A 27,932-nucleotide genomic window follows, 5' to 3' on the forward strand; every position below is an offset into this window, starting at 1 on the left:
ATCCCTAAGGGAAGGAATTGAGAAAGAAATGAGTGAAGGTCTAAGCCTGAACTTTGATGGATGGCCACTTTAGGGGCTGGGAAGAAGAACTAGAGACTAGAGAATAATACTGAGAAGGAGGGCACTTATGATTTGGGAAAGAGGAAGAAGGAACTTGGAAGCCCAGGGAGGAGGGAACCCAGATAAGTAGGCTGGTCACCAGAAAGATCAAGGAGAAAGGAGATTGAAGAGAAACTTGATTTGGCAGTTAGGAACCACTGGCGTCCTTCCACAGGGGAGGTTTAGTGGAATTGTAGTAGGGTAATCTACAATATATACCCAATATTAGATTTGGCCACTTTGCTTACTGTATTTTGTTTTCATGTAGTCCAGTGTATTAATTTCCTCTTTAATTGCTTCTGGATTTGCAGTCATGGTTAAGGCGGGTATACACTATTCTCATGAGTTTAGTTTGGCTGGGGCTCTTGAAACTTGTTGATTCAGCTTTGTTATCAACTTGACTTGTCGCACTGTTGGGATTTTTGGACCTTTCCTATTCCTTGTTTTTCTTCAAGTAAAATTCTCTTTTGAAGTTTCTATTTGAAAATTCTATTTGCAAGTTTCTTTCTCTGATTAATTGAGATACAATGAGTAATTTAAGTAGTTACAGAAAGAGGACTCTGGTAGTGCAGATTATGTCTCAAGATGGCAGGATTGATGAGCTAAATGTTTAGAGTTTTCCATTGTTTATCACAGAAAGTTTGAAAGTTAGACATATTTTGCTTGACTGGTCTGTGACTGTGTGCAAACTGCTGAATGTGCCTATATGATTACCACCCACAGAGTCAAAGCCAAATGGAAAATTGTACAACGGTGTAGTGGATTTGGTACCCTCCTCCCAGACGACTGAGTATTTAGGCAATAATTAGTAATTAGCGAAGATATTCATAAGGCCCATGACTTCTCATTGCAAAACATCTAAAATTCAGTGCTTTAAAACCTGCAGACACTCCCATATCATGCAATTTTTCTGAAACTTCTGGGATTGCACTGTGATAGAAGCCACAAAAATGTGGAAATTACATGAAGGGTTTTCAGTTAATATAGCAGATGGTTAAGTGAGTGGGCTCTGGAGCCAGACTGCCAGGGTTACAGCCCACACCCCACCACTCACTATGTGTTGTCTTGGTTTCCTCATTTCTTAATTGAAAAAAAAAATGTTTATTTATTTTTGAAGGAGAGACGGAGTGTCAGCGGGGGTGGGGCAGAGAGAGAGGGAGACACGGAATTGGAAGCAGGTGTCAGAAGCAGTCTCCAGGCTCTGGGCTGTCAGCACAGAGCCAACACAGGGCTCCAACTCACAAACTGTGAGATCATGCCCCGAGCCGAAGTCGGACGCTTAACTGGCTGAGCCACCAAGATGCCCCACGGTTTCCTCATTTCTCAAAAAGGACTGATAATTTTGCTTACTCTGCAGTGTTGTAGTGGTAGTTGAATGAGTTAGTTAAATATTAAGCATTTAGAACAGTGCCTGACATACATAGAACAAGTGCTTAAGACATGTTTATTGGTGTTACTGTGATCAGTATCTTAGAGCCTAAGCCACTGTCTAACCCACAGTAGGCCGGAAAAATATGAGTGAAAGGGTAAGGTTAGAGGATGGAAAATGGCTGGTGAGGAGGAGAAAATGGCAGGGGAGGAGGGTAGGCAAAGGAAAGATGTGCTTTACTGATAACTTTGTGATAAAGTTTGCCATCTGTTTTTCTCTAAATGATGTGTGATTTTTTTTTTAAGTTTATTTATTTTGAGAGAGAGAGAGAGAGAGTGTGTGTGTGTGCATGTGGTGGAGGGGCAGGGAAAGAGGTAGAGAGGATCCCAAGCAGGCTCTGCACTGTCAGCGGGGAGCCCGATGAGGGGCCCAAACTCACCAACCTGGGTGCTTCACTGACTAAGCCACCCGGGTGCCCCTGTGCTTTCATTTTTAACTTCATTCTTTTCTTTATCTCCTATATCCACCAAATCCCCAATTTTGTCACTTTTTTTTTTTTTTTTTTTTTTTAAATCTTAGCTGATGTTTTTCTTTCTTTCTGTCTGGTCCCACTACAACTGCCCTAATCCAGGCTTTCAGCACTTCTGTCACCAGCTTCTGAAGACATTTTCTTGGCTCAGTGCTATGTCACTTAAGATCTTTCCTGTTCACTGCTGCAGGATTAATGTTCTTGACAAAGTATTGTCATGACTTCATCAGTGTACTCAAGCACCTATTATGGATTTCTCTTGTGGATGGATTAAGTCTTCTCAACAGCTTTGCCTGACTCTGTCTGTTCATCTTCATGCTCCCTGCGGTGCATAAGGGTGGTGGAGTGGAAGGAGAGCTGCATTCTCCTCATGAAGTAATTATGTGGCCATGGGCAAGACACTCAGCCTCTCTGTGTCTCATTTTACTACCCTATAAAATATGGGTAACACTGTAGGTTTCCCCTGCTGTTTGAAAGTAGAGTGTTCCTGTAAAGCAAAGAAGCAGTTATCATTAATTTGTATGGAAAATTTTGAGCATCCCCAAGTCCTGAAAATAACTTCTTTTAGGCTTTTCTGATACCCTGGGACACATCTTGCTAACTGATGCACAGAATACATGGAGATAAAGCCCACACGCTCGCAGACACAGTTGAAAGCTATGGCTGATAAGACGCTGAGATGCTGAATGTAGTTCTCAGGGGAGGAGCTTGGTGGGGCCATTCTTGCTACCTCTATAATGGCTCACTGCAGGAAACGCTTGGTGCTATTTTCACTTTTTGCCTATTTTTCACAAAAGTGAAAATCTCTTTGGATTTTTTCCAGTTAATGAGAACAGGTACTAATGTAAGTCTTTTGTAAAAGCAAAATGGCATCAAGGTGAACTTCCAAAAAGCGGGGGATGCGTGTACTCGTAAATATTACAATATGTATAATCACGATCCAATGAAAAAATGTATTAGCATTTCCGTGAAAAATTATTTAATGATCAGCAAGCCTTTTTTTTTTTTTTTTTTAATCCTGGCCAAGACATTATGCTTTATCCCTGAATTTAAGGCCTTTGTTTGTTGCTCTTGTTTTGAAATGTCCTTCTTTCTCTTTGCTAGTTACTCAAATCATGCTACCTCAACTCAAAGCTCTGGCTTAAATGTCCTCTCCTTCATGAGGTTTCTCACCATTAATGTAAGTCACGTCTGTCTGTCTCTTTCAGTTCCTGTGTGTGTAATCTAGTGTTTTATAATATGCTGTACTATCATTGTTCCCAGTGAGTTGAGGCCTTTAAGTCCCTTTAGAGAAGGGAGGGTGCTGTATACCCAGTCTGTACCTGACAGATACTTACTGTTCTCTGAATGTTTTCGTATCACCTCAGTGCCTTTTCCTACTTTCTTTTCTTGCCTTTATTTTGTTCTCTAAACTCTTTTTTGGCAGTGGTGCAAGTTCAAAATTTAAATAAAGGCCCGTTGAAGACAACTAATTTCACTTTAAAGTAACTTATAATACTTTTAGATGTGAGAATGTTGCATAAGAATGGTAAGAAATCTAATATTCTGCATAGGAGTTTTAAGGTATCTTAAAATATATAAAGATATATACCTTGGACTTTATATATATGCTTTATATATTTAAAAAAAACATTTTGGCCCTCACTTTTTCCGCTTCATTAAAGGTGCCCTTTTTGGTCTTGGATCTGTTGTGATGATCTTGATACTGGCAAACTCCTAAAATATATCTGTACTTCTAACACTTCAATCTGTTTATTAGGATAGTTGGCTATTTTAGTTGGTTTTCTAGTTAGAAAGCACATGAGTTTGGTGTAACTTAAGGATTAAATGTTATGTGACTTGGCCTTTATGTTTTGTTAGCATGTCATAGGTTTCTTCCTTTCGACTGAGTTGACTTCATTCTATGAAAACAATTACCTGCATTAGGAGGTGTGAAACTATGAATCACCTGCATTAGGAGGAGAATTTACTGATGTAGAGCAGAAAACAGAACGATAATATCCCTTTGAGTTTTCATAAAAAGTAGCAAAAGTGAAAGTACCAGCCAACCAGCCAAGCTCTACAAACTACACTCTTAAGATATTATGGGGCGCCTGGGTGGCGCAGTCGGTTAAGCGTCCAACTTCAGCCAGGTCACGATCTCGCAGTCCGTGAGTTCGAGCCCCACGTCGGGCTCTGGGCTGATGGCTCAGAGCCTGGAGCCTGTTTCCGATTCTGTGTCTCCCTCTCTCTCTCTGCCCCTCCCCTGTTCATGCCCTGTCTCTCTCTGTCCCAAAAATAAATAAACGTTGAAAAAAAAATTAAAAAAAAAAATAAAAAAAAAAGATATTAAAACAACATTGTCAAAAATAGTGGCTGTTTTTTTGCTCTCATTCCTAAATCCAAGAAAATTCCTTTAGGTCCAATTGTGGTTGTTAATCAAAATCGATCCTCTCAAAGATGTGTGGTAATGGGAGAAAGTAATTTATGAAATCTTGTTAATTTTTACTTAGGGAATCTGGGCAGATCTAAAAAGAGTAGACAAAATTTTGATTTCCACATGGTACATATAGAGGTTAAAGAATATAATAAAAGCGGCAATCCCCCACTCTAGTAACTTTAAATGAATATATATAATGTGCTTAAATTAAGAAAAAAATCTTACGAGTTAATCTCTTAATTTTATTGCCTAGAGATTTTTAAAATACTTTAAAGAATCAGCTTGTCAGTTTTATAACAAGTTGACAATAGCTCGGTGTCCAGATCACCTGTGTGTGTGTGTGTGTGGTGGGAATGGTAAGGAATAGATTGAAACAATTATTAAAATGAAATACATAATTGCAATGGAGAAAATTTACTGTAACCATTCTGTGGCCTCCCTCTACAAGGTTGATGGGAGATAATGCCCAAAGAACACTAATTTCTTGGATTAAATTTATTAAATAAATATGAAAGTAACCTTTGCAAAGTCAGTCCTCAGATAGAGCTTATTGAGACTTATTCTGTGTTCCAGGGCCCGTGCCAAACACTTGACCTGAATTTTTGTCTCATCAAATCCTGACAGCAATCGTACGAGGTAGCTTTTATTTTAACTGAAAAATTAAGTAGCTTGCTCAAAATTGTTCAATAGAAGGACTCAGCTGGGGTTTGAGTACAGATCTAGCTTGAGAACTTTTAACACGGTGAGTGAGCTAAAAGTCTCTGGAAGTGATCCAGAATTGTATTTTGCAGTCATGTGACTTAGAAAATGAACAAGAACACGAGGGGTTCTGTTTTCTTTCTCAGATCAGGTAAGCCTTTTTAAAAATCATTTCATTTGTGATGAAAAACAGACTGGGACATGAATTCTGCTCCTGGAGGGGTCAGACTTGTAGGTTTTATCTGTACCCAGGCTAGACTGTGTCCTGACTTTTTGAGGGTCCTTCCTGCTTGGGTTTCTGGAGGTCCCTAAGCCTTGGGCGTGATGGTCCTCAGCTCCAGACCAGTCATTAAAATAACAAATCGGAGCAATTAGCCACCATGCATAATTGCCACACTAATCCTTTTATTATGCTGGCTTTTCTAGACAGAGCTAAACCCTTTATGGAGATTAACTGCTTTTTGTAAGGTTTTTACTCTAAATCTTGAACAAATGGTGTATTATCTGAATTAATTTGATAGTAAACTGTGACTTGGAAGGGTTCTGTTGCTTTGGGATTTTCCAACTTTCATAACCCAAAAGCTACCAGAATTTTTGGTGTCTCACTAATATTTCCTGTGTTGATCATTTTGGTTAAAATGTGGAGTGAAGGTTACACTTGTCTAGTCCTTAAGCTTAGATATAAATGAGTTCTCTAGTCCTAAAACTTAGATATAAAAAAGATACAACTTAAGATGTTATGTTTTCTTTACTTTTTTTTTTTTTTTTTTTTTTTTTTTGACATTTGGAATATAAATGCTGCAATCTAAAAGTGATCTGGGGCTCCTGGGTGGCTCAGTGGGTTAGGGAACTGACTCTTGATTTCTCATGGGTTGTGAGATCGAGCCCTGCCTTGGGCCCCCTCCTGAGAGCACAGAGTCTGCTTGGGATTCTGTCCCTCTCTCTTTGTCCCTCCCCCCACTTGCAGGTATGCACTCTCACCCAAATAAATAAATAAATAAGATCTAGTACAATGGGATAACTGTTGTAACAGTCACACTGATAGCCATCAGGTTGCTCTAAGCACAAGAATATTATGAATAGCAAGAACTTTCATCATTAACATTTATTTAACATTTACTCCGTGCCAGACACTGTTAAGGGCTTTATGCACATTTTCTCATGGAACAACCCTGTATGGCAGATACTATTCTTTTTTTTTTTTTCAACGTTTATTTATTTTTGGGACAGAGAGAGACAGAGCATGAATGGGGGAGGGGCAGAGAGAGAGGGAGACACAGAATCGGAAACAGGCTCCAGGCTCTGAGCCATCAGCCCAGAGCCTGACGCGGGGCTCGAACTCACGGACCGCGAGATCGTGACCTGGCTGAAGTTGGACGCTTAACCGACTGCGCCACCCAGGCGCCCCTGGCAGATACTATTCTTAAACCCTTTTTAAAGAAATGGAGGAGGAAACTGAAGCTTACAATGCTTGTGTGTCGGGCATAGGGTGGTACAGCTAATACACTGGTGTCTGAGCCAGAATTGAAACCAGCTCTGTCTTCTCTAGCTCCCCCACCTTTGACACTCTTAACCACCACCTTTCACTGTCAGATGTTTAATTAAATGCTGCTTTGTGGTTTCAAAGACTGTCCCAGAAATGTAGATTACAGTGGTGAGTAGGGAACCATTTTATTATAGCTAGTCTGTTTTAGGATAGGCTTACATTTCCTACTAACAAATGAGCTAAGTGGAATTTTAAAAGGAAGCAGATTTGAAGAATATTCCTTTTTGTTTAGATGATTCAAAATGTTCTTTTCACAGATGTTCTGCAAACACTTTGCAATATGGGTATGTTTTGAGGGTAATGGATTTGAGTGGGTAGGAGTGGGTCAGTCACAATGGTAAATTATTTTATGACAAGTGCTATTTGGCCTGATATTTTAGGCTTGAGTACATACATGCTATCTTACTTAAAACTTAAAAATGTTTATTTGTTTTGAGAGACAGAGAGAGAGAGAGAGAGAGAGAACAGGGGAGGGACAGAGAGAGAGGAAGAGAGAGAATTCCAAGCAGGCTCCATGCTGTCAGTGCAGAGCCTAATGAGGGGATTGAACCCACAAACCATGAGATCATGACCTGAGCTGAAATCAGGAGTCAGATGCCCAACAGGCTGAACCACCTAGGCCGCCCCATACACACTGTCAGTTTAAGAACTGAGTGTTTAATCCATAAAGACTCTTAAATACTGAGAACAAACTGAAGGTTGATGGGGGGTGGGAGAGAGGGGAAAATGGTTGATGGGCATTGAAGAGGGCACCTGTTGGGATGAGCACTGGGTGTTGTATGGAAACCAATTTGATAATAAATTATATTTAATATACATATAAAAAAGAACTGAGTGTTTAATAGAGGGCTAGGGTTTTAGTGGATTAATTAATCACTTACCCAGACTTGCCATTCATTAGTTTATGGTACTTTTCAGTTTCATTCACTGGTTGAATCTCAGCCCAGGAGTTGTTCCTAGTCAACATCCTGGCTCTCCACTTGAGTCCTGATTTGTTGAACTTGAAATTCCAGATTGCTCATCATTTCTTGCATTTGTGAAAGTTGACCGTAGTAGTTGGTTACTTTCAGTTTCTGTCAAACTGAATCCAAAGGATTGTTCTGAAGGGATAGAAAATAAAAGTGAAAGATGATTTATTAAATATTGCAGTGGAGAAAAACAGAACATAGTTTGTAATTTTAAAGAAACTGTTCTTGGCACTGTGTCTTCCTCTCTTCCTGTTCCTTTATTGTTTAATCTTAAACAGAGTCGCTTTTAGTTTTTACAATGAAGAGATGATTCCTTACAGACATAAAATAGTTTGAGAAATCTGTGACCAGTCTTGTAAGTGTCATATGTGGATAACAATTTGGACTCTCAGAACAACACGTTGCAACATTCTTCATAGAGCTGGTTGGGCCTGAAGCTTTAATTCCAGCGTGTGGAGAGTTTGATGTGGCTCAGCCGGCTTATTCCTGTTGGTACTTGTCAGCAGAAGCCAATGCCTGCCCATTCAGTTCTTTGCTCTGAAGCCTTAGAGTGGAATAAAAGTACAAATACTTTGTACCAGCTAGGTATTCCATGATTTTTTTGGTGGCGATAGGCTTACCTTTTCATAAACCAGGCCTCAGCCTTTCTTGGCTTTGTTCTGTGAACACCTTTTACTGCCTCCTCACCTGGCCCTGTAGGGCAGTCAGGTCCACTCCTGGGACATACACTTCAACACGAGGTACCTTAACACGTCTCCCTTCATTTACTGATCCAAAATCAAATAATTTGAAATGTCACAGGTTACTTGGTTTTTGCATCTGGGATATGATCATGCAAATAGATTAAAAAGATAAAACTGGAAATGTAGATTTTAGAAATCATTGTTAAGGTTTAAAAAAATTTCCGTGAGATTACAAAATTACCAGTGTTACCAGATTTAGTAAATAAAAATACAGAATGCCCAAGTAAATGTAAATTTCAGATAAACAATGAATACTTTTTTAGAGTAAGTATGTCCCATTGCAGTATTTGGGATGTATTTATAATAAAATATTATTCACTGTTTATTTGATGGAGATTTAATTCATTTAGTGGAGTGTCCGTTTATTTTGTTTGGCAACCCAATTACACAAATATTCAGGACCAATGTAAGATAATAATATTTTTCTAAGATAATAATATTTTTATATTTTACAAAGTATCTTAATATAAGTGATTCATTTGATCTTTACTGTCACCCTGAGAGGAAAGTTTTGCTGGGAGGTGGAGAGAGGGGCGTTGTTATTTTATTAAAAAAAATTTTTTTTAATGTTTATTTATTATTGAGAGACAGAGAGAAACAGAGCATGAGCATGGGAGGGGCAGAGAGAGGAGAAGACACAGAATCCGAAGCAGGCTCCAGACTCTGAGCTGTTTGCACAGAGCCCGATGCGGGGCTCAAACTCGCAAACCGTGAGATCATGACCTGAGCCGAGATCATGATGCTTAACCAACTGAGCCACCCAGGCGCCCCTGTTGTTATTTTTTAACTAGCAAAAAATCGAGACTCAGAGAGTAACAACTCATCGAAGTCATGATGAACAAAGCACAAACCTGAATCCAAGACTTTTAACTCTTAGGCCAGTGGTCTTCCTTAAAATTTTGAGACATTTACAGAATATTGAAAAAACACTGAGCATTAAGATCAGAAAGTTACAAATAATAATGTAAGAAATTCCATATTCCCACCACCTAGCATTGCTGACCCTTATTTTTCTTATTTGCTTCCAGTTGAGTGTGCTTTTCTAGCACAATGCTTTATGATGCTGATCTTAGAAAGCATCATATTTAGTGAGGACCCCTCTCATGACCCAGGCCCCTGTTGGCCTTCCTGAAATCAGAGGGCTAGGCAGAGGGAACAAGGTGTGAAGAATGTTATAGACACCTTGACTTTACAGTCTGTGTTATTTTACCTGTGTTTTATGAAATGGAATCTTATAATGACACCCACCACTACCATATCTTCAAGTGCTGACATATTGAAGGTTTTGATTAACATTTCATGCAATTCCTAATTCTTCATGAGTCTCTCTCTGACCCCCCACCCTTGTCTCCTCCATGATTCTTTTGGAGGTGAGTCAGCTCCTCCCATCAGGTTTCCATTTTCAACACTAGATCAGTCTTGTTTGGGGACAACCCATCCAAAACTTCTCAGGCTGATGCTATCCACCTCAACGCTCTGGTAATGGGAAACTCCATTGTGGTATGTGGACAAAGCACAATTAGAAGAACAAATACAACTTAGATAGTAATGGAATTCTCCTCATCTAGTGGTACTAGAACATTCCACATAGTGGAGGGTAAAGAGCACAACTCTGGAGTAAAGACCAGGGTTCCCATTGCACGTCCACCACTTTTAGCTGTCACCTTGGGGCAAATATTTGCTCTACACCTTAGTTTCCTCATTGTTAAAATAGGAATAGTGTGAGGATTAAGTGAACTGATGTGTGCAAAAGTGCTTAGCACAGGGCCTAGCGCATCCTCGGTGTTCAGGAAATGGTAGGTCCGGTGTTCCTGAAGTCTTAAAAGATTGAAAATCTACCTTCTGCTCTTTGACCAAGAAGGGAACCAAATTCTCACTTTCAAATGCAGTACTGGGGACCTTCTGCACTTTTGTAAAAATGAGTCTCTGACCCATGATTTGAGAGTCCTATGCCATCTGTTAGATTTCCAAGAGCTGGGAGTTTTCAGATAGGTAGCCTATTACTGTTATTTATTGTAATCTAAGTGTTTTAAAAGAGGTCATTATATTGGGCTATGTAATAATATGAAAGAATTATATTGTAAATTTTGTGGTAATTGCTTGTTAAATGTAATTAATGTGAATGGGCAAAAATATTTTCTTAACAATCAGTCCTTTATATGTTTTTTGGCTTAACTTGAGCTTGATGTCATCCACGGTAAGCCTGGAACTGTTGATCTGAAGCAGAGTGTTGACTTTTTCCAAAGTAATATTGGGTTGACCTTTGAGAGAGGAAAAGGAACCATATCATTCAACAAAATATATAGAGTGTTAGGTCAAGATTATATGCATCATAGGTTTCAATAATTATAAGTGTATGCCATCATAACTATATTTGTCTAAAGTATATAAACAGTAAGTTCAAACCTTTCTAGAATGGTTATAGAACTTTTCAGCTAAATATATTTTCTTTTACAACTTCTGAAATACAGAAAAATAAGTCAAATGCTCTTTCAAATGAGTGTCATCAGGAAATTTTATATTAATTTTTATGCACATTAGATATTTTTATGTTTATTTAATTTTTTAAATGTTTATTTTTGAGACAGAGATAGACAGAGTACAAGTAGGGGAGGGGCAGATAGAGAGAGAGACTGAATCTGAGCTGTCAATACAGAGCCTGATGTTGGGCTCGAACTGGTGAACCGTGGGATCGTGACCTGAGCTGAAGGCTGACGCTTAACTGACTGAGCCACCCAGGTGCCCCCAGATATTTTTATGTTTAAATTAAATGCATTAATTTATGTGATATAATGTATGTTATCCAGGAAAGAAAAGTTATTTATACGTAAGACAACTTATCTGAGTTTTAAGGTCCTCAATGGTGGTGTAGTATTTGCTATAGTCTTGAGGTGGACCATTAATGTTCTTTTTTCCAAAATTCTCATACGATGTTTTTATTTTTAATTCAAGGTCAGCATTGGTGTTTTCCGGGTGATGCACCTTGTCAAGGTAGGAGACCATGCCCGTGGTTTAAATTCCACACGTTTTCCCTTGTGTTACTTGAAAGAAGGCCATCATCATCAGAGCTACCAGCATTTTACATGGCTCCCATTGGGTCCGGCACTCATGCTACTCTACCCTGTTCCAGCACCCAGCCTCCCAACCCCAACACCAGAAAGTACACCAGAAGGCCCCCTAACTCTCTGAGCCCCCTACAATGCCATAGCTTCCCCTGAGGCCTTAACAGACCCGTAGCCAGTGTGGCTATGCTGTCAGAGCCCAGAGGAATAAGCCATTGTGTGCAAATGTAACAGAAGTCTGAGGTCAAAGTATAGCCTCAGTCAGTGCACTGTGGAGACCACTGTGGATGTTATGTAACACTATCACATTACATCATCTTTTATGAGCAGTTTTTAAAAAATATATAGTTTTTTGGGCGGTCAGCTTAATCTCTCTACCCCTTAGTTAAAAGTTTTTTTAATGTTTATTTACTTATTTTTGAGAGACAGAGACAGAGTGTGAGTGGGGGAGGGGCAGAGAGAGAGGGAGACACAGAATCTGAAGCAGGCTCCAGGCCCTGAGCTGTCAGCACAGAGCCCGACACAGGGCTCGAACTCCTGAACCGTGAGATCATGACCTGAGCCGAAGTTGGACGCTTACTAACCAACGGCCACCCAGGCGCCCCTCTACTCCTTAATCTAGACATTGATGGGCCATATAGGTGCAAGTGGTGCCTCCCAGGGAGTTGGCTACATATGACAGGAAACTATGTGAGGGTGGGAAAAACAGATCATTTCATGACCCTGCGTTTTACACCGTGATGAATGGTCATTTTTTATTGAAACTCTGCAGGCATGCATCTCGCAGAAAAATCTTTGTTTCCCTCTGACCCTATATTTTCTATCATTCCCATGCTCTTGAGCCTAGCTCAGGTTTCTCTCTTTTTGGTGTAGCTTTGCAAGCCAACTACCAGTCTCTTTCCAGGGTGTCTATGTGGAGTAGTGTATATGCTTTGGAGTCAGACAGATGGGTGTTTGAGTCCTGGTTCACTGTTTTCCAGCCTGGATAAAAGTTACTTATCTTCTTTGAGTCTCAGTTTCCTCATCTGTACACCTTCCAGAAGATGTTGGGAAAGCAAATGAGAAACAAGTATTAGTGCCTGGTACACAGTAGTCACTCAATAAATGCTCGTTCTCTCCCTTACCCTCTTCTTCCCCCTGCTCCCTCACTTTAGTCCAGAGTGGTCTTTAAAACTCATAACCGTACTTCTGTCACACATTCACTTAAGGCATACTGACTGAATGCTCAAGTATGTGCCAGGGATGCTCATGGGACAGTTATGGGCCTTAGGTTTTTGACAGATATCATGCATGCCTCTGGCTCTGAGTTCCTCCTAAGTCCAGCTTCCGAGCATGCATTGATTTTGGATACCCACACACATCTCAGACTGCTTATGGGTGCCTTTGCACCCAACTGTGGAGTTGTTGGTGTTCGTCATTGGCGTCTTTACTCTCTTCCTTCTTCACCCTTCTCTGGGTTGAAATCTCTCTGCCCTTCGTCGGAAGCCATGGGCTTTCTCGTGTTTTAACTCCCTTTTCCAAGGAAGAGATACGATAGTGTTCATTTACAAAAAGAGAAATAGAGCACCCTATTTACCGTGCTGTTCCAGGTGCTCTAGCATATGCATTCTGAACTTGTTCTTCAATTGTGAAGTGAGAGATTGTTTCCCGTGATAGGAATTGCAGTTCTTGGTAAGGAGAAGAGAGGTTATTTTGGGCAGAAATCTGTTGAAAGCAGTTTCACACTTAAAAGGGCAGCCTTGAAGCAAACATGCGATTTAATCTGTCAGAATGTGTGTGTGTGGAGTGGGGGGGTGGGTAGCCTAAAGAGAAGGCACAAACTTTCTTAGTTCTTACTCTATGCACAGAGCTCTCCCTGCTTCCATGCCCATTTCTCAGAGTTCTGCTCCCATAGTCTGCTCTGAATTTCTGGAAGTCACCTCTCCTTCAGACTTTCTTGCTGGCACTTCTTTTCGTATCTCCTTGTCCGTCCTCAGCATCCCAAATGTCTGCACGTGGCAGCTCTGTGCCACCCCACTCCCTTGTGCCACGATCTCCACCTCATCGCACCCCATCCCCAGAGTGCATGGGGATTGTTCGGCCTTCTCCGCGTCAGCGTCTCAGACCCCGAGGGCCCATGATTTTGTTACACTTACGTGCACAGAATGGAGGGGGTGGAAATGCACAGAAAGACAGAAGAATCTCAGCCTTCATCAGGGTGTCCAGAGTGGAACTGATTATTGGGAAGTTAGATTGAAGACAATTGCCTTTTTTTTTTTTAGGACAATTGTCTCTTTAATGTTAGTATATATATTTCTGTAGCGGAGAGGGAGAGTTAACACTTATACATATCAGGAAAACTGTCAACTGAAACACTACTGTAGCTACTTGAGAACTAATAAAATGGGAAAAGTGAACCTAGAAATTGTCTGTGTATATGTGGTACTGATAATCGAATTTAGCAAACGTGTACCGAGCGCCGACCCTACAAAGCCATTTGCCCCTCCAGATCCACTTGCCATCTTTCTCCTCCTGCTCTCCTGCTCCAGAAGGATTGCTGCCCCCTGGCTTTCATTAGTGGGCGTAGTGGGGACCCAATCAGTAAATGGGGGGAAGAGAGGGAGGAGAATGAGTTTGAGGTATTTATTCCCCTGGCCTCTACTGGTTGGGTGTGGCCTTTCATAAAAAGCTACAACTCCTTTCAAGGGGACCCTCTTTTTTTTTTTTTTTTTTTAATTTTTTTTTTCAACGTTTATTTTTATTTTTGGGACAGAGAGAGACAGAGCATGAACGGGGGAGGGGCAGAGAGAGAGGGAGACACAGAATCGGAAACAGGCTCCAGGCTCTGAGCCATCAGGCCAGAGCCTGACGCGGGGCTCGAACTCCCAGACCGCGAGATCGTGACCTGGCTGAAGTCGGACGCCCAACCGACTGCGCCACCCAGGCGCCCCTCAAGGGGACCCTCTTTATAGGACTTTCTCTTTCTGAGTCACTTTCCTTTGTCTCTTTGGGTATGGGAGTAACCATAGCTACTGGTTTCTGTACGCTGTGTCCACACTTCTGCAAACAGTCCTTGTATTAGCTTCTCCTCAGTTTTTCCCAATTCGCGTGTTCCAGCTCTTTCCTGCTCAGATTCTACTGATTGGTAAGGCTTATATAAAGTCCTTACCCTCCAGGAGGTTAATGGGAAAGTGAATAATTGCAATACCATGAAATACATGCTTATCAAAGTATAGGCTCTTTGAAGGTAGAGACCATACATTATTCATGTTTCTTTCTTGACAGCATAATGCTAGGTGGAGAGCAGAGCTTACTGGTATGGAGTGGGAGATGTATGCACACAGTGTGGGGAGTGGGGGATGGAGTTAGCATCTGTGCAGGAGGATCCAGGTGGGGTTCACAGTGTAGGCAGGCATGGCCATCAGAAACAGACTGGTCACATTAAGCGGGGGAATTCAATGCAAGAGTGTCAAGGGCTTCTAGAATCAAAGTAAACTGGGGTGCCTGGGTGGCTCAGTCCGTTAAGCCTCTGACTCTTGATTTCAGCTCAGGTTCTAATCTCACAGTTTGTGAGTTCAAGCCCTGCGTTAGGCTCTCTGCTGACGTGGAGCAGAGCCTGCTTGGGATTCTCTCTCTGCCCCTCCCCTGGTCACTGTTTCTCTCTCTCTCTCTCTCTCTCTCTCTCTCTCTTTCTCTCACAAGATAAATAAAAAAAAATTACTGTAGAATCAAAGGAAAACAGGGAACAGAGCTTGGAAGATAGGAACCGGGGTGCTTTGGAGGGCTAGTTTACAGAGGCCCCCACAAAAGTCACATTCAGTATGAGTGGGGCATCCTCACAGACAGCTCTTGGCTTTTATTTTCTTTAAGGTCTGTTGATCCAGGTTTCACAGGACTGAAAACATTCCTGGATACACATTATGTTTGTTCTGTGGAAGCACTCTGGCTTCTTTCTTCCAGTCTTCCTCTTAGAAACCCTGCTTGATGCCCCAAGCAAGGTAGGAAGAAAGAGTTCTCAGATAATAGAAGATGTTTTGGGACTGCAGAAACCGGCTCACCCCTGTCTTCCTCGCCTCCTCGCTAGATGAAAGGCAGGATAATGGGGGCAGTAGGTGGGAACAATACTTCGGTTGAGTTACAAGGGTTAGCAGGAGTGAAGTAACAATGGAAGGTGAGTTCTTCTCCTGAAAAGCCAAGCCTGCCTCAGAGGTGGGGCTGCTTTTGCTGAGTGTGAGAGAGGGTGTTTCCCCCATCTCTGGGGAGGACCAGAAGAACAAGTCCCTACCAAAGTTCCCATCACTGAATTTGGATCTCAGTTTTGCTGCCCACTTCCTCCCGGCAGCCGTCCCCCTCCAGGTGCTGTGTGTCCGCGCTCCCTAGCATGGTAGAGCCACACCCCAGCTTCCTTCGCCCTCCCTTGACGTGCCCCATTCCCCTGTTTTGGCCTCCTTTGCTTTGAGACTTTCAACCCTGCTGTGGGAATAGGTACCAGTCGGATAACCATCTGGTTAGTCTCATTCATCTAAGGTGTGACTTACTGACAAAGGTGGGTAGGAGTAGAGAGGCGTTCACCAAAACTATTTACATTAAAAAAATGTACCTTTTACCTAAGTGGAATTTCAGGCTTTGTAGTGATAAAAATTCTGCAGAAAGGACTTTTTTGTATTCTTTCAGTTAGTACAACTGACCGTTAGATCAGCTGAAGCAGAAAAGAAGGTAAAGAGGTGTTGTTTTGTTTTGTTTTGTTTTGTTTTGTTTTTTGTCTCTAGGCCTTTCCCTTCACCTTCTGTGGGGAAGGGTCAGGCACTTTGGCTCTGATTTCCCCATTTTTATGCAAGTTATTCACTGAATATATACTATATACCAGAAGTATGGGGTTCTGAAATGCAAAGGTAAGTAAGATGTGGTCCTTGCTCTCAAAGAAACCAGAGGGCAGGGGATAAGACACAAATAATTACAAAATAGGATGATTTTAATAATACAGATTTATGTACAGCATATGAAGCACCAAGGAAGAGAAGCCAGTCCCCTGAGGATAGAGGGAGATGCCACTTATAAAAAAATGAGTGGGGGGAGAATTTCAAGGTGGAGGGACGAGTGGGTATACGGGAGGTGTAAATATGCATGACCTATTTGAAGAACTGAAACGTTTGGTTTGGCTGGGGCATAAAGTTTGTATGAGTGATTTCCAAGAGATAAGATTGGAAATCAGTTGGGGAAGGGCCTTTAATACCATGCTAAGGAATTTGGACTTGGTCCCATAGTCAGGGGGTGGACCAACAAAGGTTGCTGCGCAGGGGACGAACATGATCCTAATTTTAAGAACGATAACATTGTTGCCCGTGTACTAGATGGATCACAGGGAAACCGGAGGCAGGGAGAGGAGATAGGAGGATTTGCAAGAGTCTGGGGGAAGGGGAAGAGACGATGAGAGCTTCAAGAAAGTAGCAGTGGGGTGGAAAGAATGGGAAGATAGAAGATAGAAATGGTTGCTTTGATTATTGCTTAGTTTTGGGGTGAGGAAGGAGAAGGAGGGAGTGTCAAATGGCAGAAGGTTTCCAGTTTTGGACTTTGAGACGTGCCATTAGCTGATGTGGGAATGCAAAGGAGGAGCAGGTCTTGTGGGAAAGATAATGAGCTCAGGATAGGGAGGATTAGGGGTGAAGCGCCTGTCAACATCCAGGTACAGATACTTCAAGGGCAGTTTCAGTGTGGGTCTGGGATTCAGAAACTGTGGCTAGGTTTGGAAGTTATTGGCAAAAGAGCAGTCATGAAACTGGATGAGATTTCATAGAATCCGTAGAGCTGAGGACCAAGGATAAAGCCTTGAGAAACTGTAATATTTAAGGAGAAACAGAAGAGGTTGAAAGGTAACACTCAAAAAGGAGAGAACTAGAACACAGAAGTTTCAAGAAAGCCAAGGGAGAGGAGAATTTCAAGAAGGTGGAGTGGTCAACAACATGGAGGATTTCAGTAGTTCAGAGATGTCAAGTAGGATTAGGACTGCAAAGCCACTTTTCAATTTGGCTGTTTGGGATTCTGAAAAGACCATATAAGTACTGGGAAGTGAGTTCTCTCAAAGTTCCTAACTAAAATACATACATATTCTCAGTCTTTATAGTTTGTTTATTTTTGAGACAGAGAGAGACAGAGCATGAACAGGGGAGGGTCAGAGAGAGGGAGACACAGAATCTGAAACAGGCTCCAGGCTCTGAGCTGTCAGCACAGAGCTCGACACGGGGCTCAAACTCACCGACCGCGAGATCATGACCTGAGCCGAAGTCGGCCGCTTAACCGACTGAGCCACCCAGGCGCCCCTATAGTTTGTTGATTATATAACATGACCGTGTGCTCAAATTAAAGGAAAATGTTAATTTCCTTTAAAACAGAAATTAAGAGAAGAATTGAGGAGAGTGCACAAAGCCAGGTAGCATCCATATTGGGGTGATAGTTGAAGCCATGAGAACAACTGAGTTTTTTAAGGGAGAGAAGAGCAGAAGGTTAAGGCTGAATGGTGAGGAAACCCCAGGAAATCACAGCATGGATTGAAGCACAAATGATTTCCCTGGTGGAGTTTCTAGAACCTCCCAAAGGTTTTTCCATGTCTTAAGTTTGAAAATCTCCAGGGAAAATGAGGGCTAGAACAATGTCCATGATATTGCCACAAGATCCTTAGAGATCTGAAAGCAAGGATTTCCTGGACAATTCAGGGCCCAGAGCCAGACTGCCCGTCATTAGGGAAGAAAAGGTAGAGATGGAACAAAGCCATCTGTGTCTTGTATTGCTGCAGCATCCCGAGTGGGCATAGAAGACAAAAGAATGGTGAGGGAGGAAGCGAGGGTGGACTGAAGATTATTGGGTGTGGAATGCACTTGAGAACAGGAGCAAGTAGAATTTTGTAACTCTTTAGGGCTTCTTGGAAAGCAAGAAAAGGAGAACGCTCAGGGAACCAAGAAGTGAAGTAGCACTTAGGTATCTGGAAGGAACGAGTAGTTAGAAATAATAGTGATCGAGGGCACCTGGGTGGCTCAGTTGGTTAAGCGTCTGATTTGACTTTTGATTTCAGTTCAGGTCATGATCTCATGGTTCATGAGGTCAAGCCTCGTGTCAGGCTCTTTGACGTCAGTGCGGAGCCTGCTTGGGATCCTCTCTCTGTCCCTCTCTCTCTCTGCCCCTCCCTGTGTGCGCTCTCTCACGTGTGCTCTCTCTCTCTCTCAAAATAAATAAACTTTTTTAAAAAAGGAAATAATAGCGATCCTGTTGAATCACTGTATTATACACCTGAAACTCATAGAACATTGTATGTTAACTCTACTAGAATTAAAATAAAACACTTAATGAAAGAAAGAAAGAATAGTGATCCAAGAAGGGGGTGCCTGGGTGGCTCACTCGGCTGTGTCCAACTTCAGCTCAGGTCATGATCTCACGGTTTGTGAGTTCGAGCCCCATGTTGGGCTCTGTGCTGACAGGTCAGAGCCTGGAGCCTGCTTCGGATTCTGTGTCTCCCTCGCTCTCTGTCCTTTCCCCTTTCCCTGCTCACACTCTGTCTCTCTCTCTCTCAAAAATAAACATTAAAAAAATTAAAAAAAGAAATAGTGATCCAAGACACAGGGCAGCCTCATTGGTATAGGAAATGACCTGTTGGATGATTAATTTAAACCTCATCACCAAGAACTTTTAAAGAACAGATCTGTGGTATCATTAAAAACATGACTGAGAAAATTCTATGTTTTAGAAGAGTCACTGTGGCAAATGTGCACGGAGCCTGGAAGGTATCATTCTCCTTTGTACTTTTAAAATGGTAAGGCTTCATTCTTACGTACAGTGAACCAAGGGGTTGCCCTTTGATACTTGAGAGAGGTAGTCACAGCTGTAAATATGGATGTGACAGCGAAGTATCCCCATGAACTTGGGAGAAAAGGGAATATAGTTGCCTTCCTAACTGAACTAATAAAACCAAAATATATATTTCCCAGGGCCAACAACTGGGTAAGGAGTGTGGTCAGCAGGAAATATAAAAGGGGGATTCAAAGAAGGTTCTTTTGGCCTCAGGGAGAGCAGTGCTGAATTTGGGCACACAGTCAATACAGCCACTATAGGGGAGTTGCCTAACGAGTAGCAGAGATATCTTACTTGGCCTCAGTGAGATCCAGAGGAAATGTCCCTCAAGTCTTCTATTAACTTCTTGAGTTCTGAGCTTATGCAGCAATTTCCTGTTTCACCCTGTCAAGTATACCTATAGCAGGAAAGTGAGTGTTCTGAAAGAGGCCTTGAACACCTGGAAAGACATGTTGCTTATTGTTGCCTAATTGTCTGGCATTCTAATCTGTACATTAGTATTGTGCGAATTCAGTTGTCGTAAGTCTTCATGAAATTCCACGTTACCTCTGACTATACTGGTGAAGTCCAGTTTCTGGACATGATAGGCTGAAAGGAACAGATTCTGGACAACGGTAAGCTTTCCGTAGTTCTAATTTATATTTTTAAGGAAGCTCTTTGATAATCAGTCTTGCGGGTGGCCTCTGTCTGCCTCATTATGTATTCCTGAACCCTCCACTAGTGGTTTTAGGAATAATAGCAGGAAACATTACTTTCAACAGTTGGTAAAATAACATGGAGCTTGTATCCACTCAAGAATTTATGATGAAAAATAGAAAAAGGCTTAGGAAATGTGTAGATTAGAGAAGATAGACACAAAGTATTCTTGCTGCCGCTCTTCTGTCCTATAGCCATGGCAGACATTACTAATCGAAAACAACACTCCTTCCTGCTGAACCTGCACTGGCTCTGGAACTCTTATTAATGACCTTAATCCAAGAAGCCACAATCAGTCACCTAGATTGGATCCATGTGAGCTAAAACTCTCTGCCTTTTCTAGTTTAGATGAGCTCTTCAGCATTCTGGTCATCAAATTCCAGAATTCACCTGGGAAGGATCTAAGAGGTGGCTTAGTTTTTGAGTTTGACGTCATGGGGGAAAGCTAATATGTTCTCTGACCAGAAGTCTCTAGATACTCTGATGGAAATAATACCAGACTAGATAGATGGACAGGAATTATCAGAATGGAATTATCTAGACCACTGTCACATTCACCATCAAGGTGTCAACCAGGACAGAATTTGTGAGGGACCTTAGATGTTTTTCCCAGAGTTCAAGTCCTCACTTTGCCTCTTACTGGGTGTGTGACGAGTTACTTAACATCTCTGGGTCTTAGCGTTCTCATCTGAGAAATAACATACAATTTGCAAGTTTGAGACTGCCAGTGTAGATGACATGTGCAAAGTGTCTTGCAAATGGTAGGTACTCAAAAATGTTAGTTTCCTTCTTGCTTCTCTTGTTAATGATACTCAACACCAAGCAGAACTCCCTTAATCAAAGATCTCCCATCTCTACTCAAATGTTTCTAGTGAAGTGTAGCTCATTATCTCACCGGGCATTCCATTTCTGAGCTGCCCTAACTACTAAAAACTCTCTCATTATGATGAGCTGAAGTCTGCCACAGAGAATATAGCTTGCCCTCTGCCAACATAGAGCTTACCTTTGGAGTCTCTTGGATATTTGAAGAGTGTTACTCTACCCTCCTAAATCTTTTATTTTCTAAGCTGAGTTGTCACCATTCATTCAATTGCTCCTTGAAGGACATGAAAATGGAAACTCATTTCCATTATCAGCTAGGTTGCCATTACTTGAATCACTTCTAAATCTGTAGGACTGATCAAACTTCTTCTGTTTTTTTTTTTTTTTTTTTTTGGTGTCTAGTGTTAGTGAAAGGATTATTTTTTTAAGGAATGCATGCTGTGTTTTATTCCATTGCATCAGTCTCCAGCATAACAGTGCTTCCAGAGATAGAATCCAGCACAGAATTTCTTGTTTTCCTATTAAATATAGAAATTATTTAAATTTAGTAATTAGTCATTAGTAATATAACACCCTCACCTCCCCCTGTCCCCCACCTGGGTTTCAAGATGGCTCAGGTATTGGGCATATTTGTACATATTTGTACAACATATTTGTAATGGAAACTTGTTTCACTTACATTTTGGGTTCACCCTCTTGGGTGTGGGGCCAAGGTTTGTCACTTTAGACATTTCTGATTATGGTGTTGATTAGCTAGTTGGCTCCTAAGCTATAATTATCTTCCTCCTTCAGTTAAAATCACAATTCAGTATTACAACATGAGCTATTGCAAAACCTAATAATACGCATTAGATTTTTATTTCACTCAAAGCAGAATTTCCCTGACAATTCATATTTTTTCTTCTGGGTTGTTCAGTTGTTAGGTGTTGCTGTTATAGCACTCCTGACTGGGACATTCTTCCTAACAAAAATTGATCAGTGGGCACTTTGCAGTATTGTTGACTTTGTTTTCCTATGGCCTCACTTCTGTAATATAGTGATTAAAATACACTGTATTATTATTCCCAGCTTAAAGAATTTTGAGTGACTCATAAACTAGAGCCATACTTGTGTGACAGCATAATTGATGCCAAAATGAAAAATTCAGTCAACATATGTTTTATTTTAAACTATGCCAAATGATGGGCTTGACTAATAGTTTTCAATGGATTTCAGCCAGTCTTTTCCCCTGAATTTTTCAATCATCTTGACAATGTATAAACTGAATGTGATGTTTCATTTTATTTTATTTTATTTTATTTTATTTTATTTTATTTTATTTTATTTTATTTATTTTATTTTATCTTATTTTATTTTCCTTTTTAAAGTTTATTTATTTTGAGAGAGAGCACGAGTGGGGGAGGGCAGTGAGAGAGGGAGAAAGAGAGAATCCTAAGCAGGCTCCATGCTGTCAGTGCAGAGCCTGATGTGGGGCTCAAACTCACAAACCATGAGATCATAACCTGAGCTGAAACCAAGAGTTGGACACTTAACCAACTGAGCCACCCAGGCGCCCCCTGAATGCGATGTTTCTAAACATCACTTCAACCAACATGTATTTGGTATACCTACATTCTGTGAGATGCTATATTAAGTGCTGGTAATGTATTTCTGGATGGCCAGTAATACACGGCCCTGCCTTTGAAGAGGAATCAGACACGCAAACTCATCTTCTATAAACAAAGCTCAGACCACCACGGTCAAAGAATATAGGGTTCTCAGAAGAAGGTCACTTAATCTTGTGGGAAAGCATTCCAAGAAAGCATTCCATGTTCTTTGGTTCTGTTCTGCCTACCCACTTCCATTTAACACCATACATTGAGATTTTATATGTCCATCAAGTCTCTGCCCAAATGCTTTTTGTGCCATAAGAGTGGCCCTGGTCCTCGTGCTCCAGCCCAATGTATTCTCTCCCTCCACCAAACTTCTGTAGCACCTCATCTGCATTTTCTTTCTGGTCTAGGCAGGTGTCTTTATACCCCAAGGTAATGTTATTTGCATATATGTCTATGTTTGCTCATAGCTATTTCTGTAATGCCCAGTAAATATTTGATTGAGAGAAAAAATCTACTTTAGATAAAGCACATTGATTAATGAAGGAGGAAAACATCCTATTTTGGTCTAGACTGCCGGGAGTATTAAGGTTTTAGTCTCAGTTTTTTCACGGAAAGCTAATCTGTCTTCCATTAATTGCTTTAAGTTAACTCAGTTTTGTATCCGTAGTGAATTGATTGCCTGTTTATAAAGCACACTCTACTGATGAATAAGAAGTCTGGGGCTACTTCTGTAAGTGAATTTTAATGGACACAGTTTTGTTTTGTTTTGTTTTGTTTTGTTTCTACTTATAAAGACTTCATAGAAACCGAGGTACTCTATTTTGTGAAAACAACTCCTGGGACTCTTTAGATATATGGGAAAAAGTCCTCAGGTTAATTTCGTTAAAAAAAAAAAAAGCATCATTAATTAAAGGACTGCTTTATTGAAACTGAAGATCACTTTCTACTGAGTCATCAGATACTGTCTGTTGAGCAATATGATTGGTATAAATAGGCCTTGTGAAATTACCAAGTGAGAATTTGTGCATTTTAGATAAAAAAGTTACGTTTCCACAAAGTGTCAAGTATCTTAAAGGTTCTCTGGAAATATTAATTTAATTCAACAAAATTCTCAGTAAAATGCAAACAACATTTTAATGGTGTTTTAGTCCCTGATATCATAATTATTTAAGTAAGATTTAAGGAGTAAGTGAAATTCATTTCCATGTGACTTACACATTTAAAAAAAAATAAAGCAACCAAAATGAATAGATTTAAATTAAATCTATTCAAAGCATCCTATTATGTATGTATGTATGTATGTATAATTAATATACAGTGTTCTCTTAGTTTCAGGTATACAATATAATGATTCAACAATTCTGTACATTTCTCAGTGCTCATCAAGATAATCCTCTTTATCTATTTCACCCATTATCCTATCCATCTCCCCTCTGGGAACCACTAGATTGTTCTCTGTATTTGAGTCTATTTTTTTGTTTGTTTCTTTTTTCTTTGTTTGCTTGTTTGTTTCTTAAATTCCAAATATGGGTGAAATCGTACAGTATTTGTTTTTCTCTGGCAGACTTATTTCATTTAGCATTATGCCCTCTACCCTCTGGGTCCATCCTAGAGAGGATGTTGCAGATTGCAAGATTCTTTTTTATGGCTGACTAATATTCCATCACACACACACACACACACACACACACACACACACACACCACATCTTTGTGCATTCATCTGTTGATGGACACTGGTTTGCTTCTGTATCCTGGCTATTGTAAATAATCCTGCAGAGCATCCTTTTAATGCCTCCAATGTGATGGACTCTGCTTAGCTGCTGTACATTGATAAATTTGGGTTTGTTTAGTCTGCCTTTCCAAAGATAAGTGCTGGAGAATTTTAGAGTTAATAAATAGAGTAAAATATGTTGAATGTTTCAATAAAGTAATAGAAGAAATATATCAACCCTTTTCAGTATTCATGCAACAAATGTTTATTGAGTACCTCTTATGTGGTAGCCCTATGCTAAGCCCTGGGGATATGATAATAATGTTGTTTCAGCTTTAATTGAGTAGTTTGGCACTGTACACAATTCCATTCACACAGATTCAGCAAATACTGATTTTTCTCCTACGCAGTGGGCTGTTTTATGTAGTGGGCTGGACACCAGGGCTATAGTGGAAGGCAAAACAATAGAGACCTTAGAGACTTTACAGTGGGAGAAGCAGGCATTAATTCAGTAGTTGTCGAAATTAATACATAAGAAGACTACAGTATACTATGAGAGTATGTAATGGGAGAACCTGATGTGATTGGTGGGGGGAGGGGGAGGGGAGAGACTAATCAAGATTTTTCAGAGGTGACCTCTGAATTCAAACCTGACAGGTGAGTAGGAGTTAGCCAGGCTGAAATGGAGAGGAAGCACATTCTAGGCAAAGAGGGAGAGCCTGTGGGAAGGAGCAGGGTGTAGAAAAGCTAAACTAGGCCAGTAAGGGAGGTGAAGTATAAAGGAAAGGCAGGGGGAGGCACACAATTTGAGAGAAGAGAAAGGGGGCCAGGCCAGACCTTGCTGGATTTTGGTCTTTATTCCAAGGACTATAGGAAGCCTAAGGGGTGTTAAGGAACAGGGTGATAGGGTGAGGTTTGTGTTTTCAAAACAGTCCCTCCCTAGCTGTGGCGGGTGAACAGTGGAAGGAGGTGGAAGCAAGTGGAAGCTGTATGGTTTTTAGGCGAGGGGGCGATGGGCAGTGGCCTGGACAGGGTGGTGGTGGTGGTGGGGATGCAGGAAAGAAACTAGATCATAGATATTTAGGAGTAAAATGTCTGATACAGCTAGGATGTGCTCAGAATATTTGTTTAATGAATAAATAAACCGGTGGACTCAGGAGACACGGAGCTCAACCTAGTTAAGAAGTTACAGCAGAAGGGGTTTTACACCAACACTGATGGAATAACTTCTCTTGGCTTGTTTAGGCAAAGTACATTTTGATGCAAATGTATAAATTCATTAAAATGACCCTTATTTAGTGATTCTTTTGTCTCAACCAAACATAAATGACCCACACGCATTCTGAACAGAGAAGTGACGATATAAAACGTTTGGACATATGTTTATATAGCAAGTGTTTTATGGTGCATATCATGTGTTTTTGGAACTTAGTTTTATGTGACTAGGTTTCCCGGATGCCAGACCTTTGGAAAATGCAGCCAAACAACCTCCATCTGGACAAATCGGGAAAGAATTGTGTAATCTGTCCCTTTAGCTCTGTGTCTGGGGAATTACAGTATTATATTGTCCTTTATCTCATCAGCGATGATTTCCTCTGTCATGCAGCTTTTCACTGTGTACCCCGGAGGTGACAGATGATGATGATAATGATGACTAAAATGTTCATTGGGCTCCCCTCCCTGCTGAGACCTTCCTTCCCCTAGAGCAGTTCTCATCTTCCCACTGGTTAGCACTCAGTTCTTGCTCCTTCCAGCCCTACAAGCTGTCAAAACACCTTCCTGAGTCCCATGGGGGAAGGAGGTCTACCACTGAAGACTCCTCTGGGGAACTGAACCAGCTTCTCCCACCTTCCTCCCCGCCCCCCTCGGATGACTTTTCCTCACCCTCAGCCTCTGACCAGTGAGACCGGGGAAACTAGACTTCATTGTTCTGCTTTATCTGTAGCACTACTGATAATGAATCCTCTGTTAGCCTGGATCCAATTCTGTAGTCTTGGTTCCAGGATTATCTCTTGATTGGATGCTGATTGTATATGTTTGTTTGTTTTTTAAAAAACCATGATGAAAATTTACCTTATTATTTATCAGCCTACTCAGTTACTTATTAGATAAGATAGGGAAGTTTAACAGTAAACTTACCCTGTCCTTCCAGAATCAGCACATGAAGTTGTATAAAATGGGTGCCCAGTGAAAACATCTTAAAGTACCTTGGAGATACTTTTATATAACGAAAAATGTAATGTAAAGTGTAATTAAATATTTAAAAGTATCCTAATTTAAAAAAATATGGGGGCGCCTGGGTGGCGCAGTCGGTTAAGCGTCCGACTTCAGCCAGGTCATGATCTCGCGGTCCGTGGGTTCGAGCCCCGCGTTGGGCTCGGGCTCTGGGCTGATGGCTCAGAGCCTGGAGCCTGTTTCCGATTCTGTGTCTCCCTCTCTCTCTGCCCCTCCCCCATTCATGCTCTGTCTCTCTCTGTCCCAAAAATAAATAAAAAACGTTGAAAAAAAAATTAAAAAAAAAAATATGCTGTGGTGCCTGGCTGGCTCAGTCAGTGGACTGTGCAACTCTTGATCTCGAGGTTGTGACTTAGAGCTTCATGTTGGGTGTAAAGATTACTTAAAAATACAGTCTTAAAAAAATGCCCTGAAAATACCTTTTGAACAGTATGAGTTGCCCCTCTTAAAAACTTCAAAAACTCCTAAAAATGAATGAAGACGTAACATATCTTCCAAAAGGAATTGATGAAGCCTCCTCACACTTTTGTTAAATAATCAAATTTACTGTGTCTGGAGAAAGGACACTTGCCAATGAAAAATGACAACAATTTGTCTTATTCTATTTGCACCAATGCAACAAAGGAGAATAATGTATGAAACTATCATGTATTTATCTTCATGTATTTACATCCATAAAATCTGTTTCTTTTTTTTAAATAAATAAATAAATAAATAAATAAATTATGTGCATACACATAAGTGGGGGAGAGGCAGAGAGTGAGGGAGGGAGAGAATCCCAAGCAGTCTCTGCCCTTTTAGGTGGAGACTGACATGGTGCTTGATCTCGTGAACTGTGAGATCATGGCTTGAGCTGAAATCAAGAATCGATGCTTAGCTGACTAGGCCACCCAGGTGCCCCCATAGCTGGTTATTTTCAGTAGAATATGTATAGACTTACATATAGTTGGTGCTGAATAAATACTGGATGAATGAATGAATACACAAATAAATGAATATGTGGTGTCTCACATACATAAATGTACCAGTTGATCATTGTTTAAAAAATGAAAAATTATACTTCGACCGGTTAAAAAAAAAGTTGTATTTGCAGCTCTGTTCATTTGAAATATGAAACTGCAGCTCTGATGACTTTTTTTAAAAAAAATCCCATGGTATTGACAAATAAATGAAATACTCCAAAATGGATATATTTTTCTCAGCAGAAACTTCTTGTATATATATAACTTTAGGATGCACGTTCCAAGCTGACAACTGAAATGTATATAATCTGACCAGCCAGGTTCAGCCAGGGAAGCAGCATAGGATGAAGAGTCAGTTAGGACATTAATATTTTTCAGTTTGATTTTGAGTTTATGATACTAATGTTAAATGTTATTTAAATCTTAGATCCAGTCCCAAAACTTAAACATTCACTAGCCTATAAAAAGTCACTTTCCCAGCTATGTGAATAAATTTTCAGTTGATGTCTGAGTATGTTTTTAAAAGCTTGAGTAGTTCAGATTGTCTCTCTAGTTGTCTAAACTCTGAATAATTACTAGCTTTCTTCTTTATGCCTTAAGACAACTTGCTGCCTTACTGGTGGACTTTCTGGAAATTAATGCCATTTGTTATTTAAA

General features: G+C 40.7%; 1 protein-coding gene and 1 long non-coding RNA gene across 2 annotated transcripts in view; one reads left to right on the top strand and one right to left on the bottom strand.

Annotated features, from left to right (window-relative positions):
* KRT10 (keratin 10) overlaps nt 1-27,932 on the bottom strand; it is a 63,261-nt gene that overhangs the window by 26,316 nt on the left and 9,013 nt on the right. The window lies entirely within an intron of this gene.
* On the top strand, nt 5,062-26,162 carry LOC102900897. The gene is made up of 3 exons (XR_006589467.1): nt 5,062-5,266; nt 11,325-11,363; nt 25,833-26,162. It is a non-coding gene; the product is annotated as an uncharacterized LOC102900897 (long non-coding RNA).

The sequence above is a fragment of the Felis catus genome, chromosome E1 (genome assembly GCF_018350175.1).
Source record: "Felis catus isolate Fca126 chromosome E1, F.catus_Fca126_mat1.0, whole genome shotgun sequence".
Classification (NCBI taxonomy): domain Eukaryota; kingdom Metazoa; phylum Chordata; class Mammalia; order Carnivora; family Felidae; genus Felis; species Felis catus.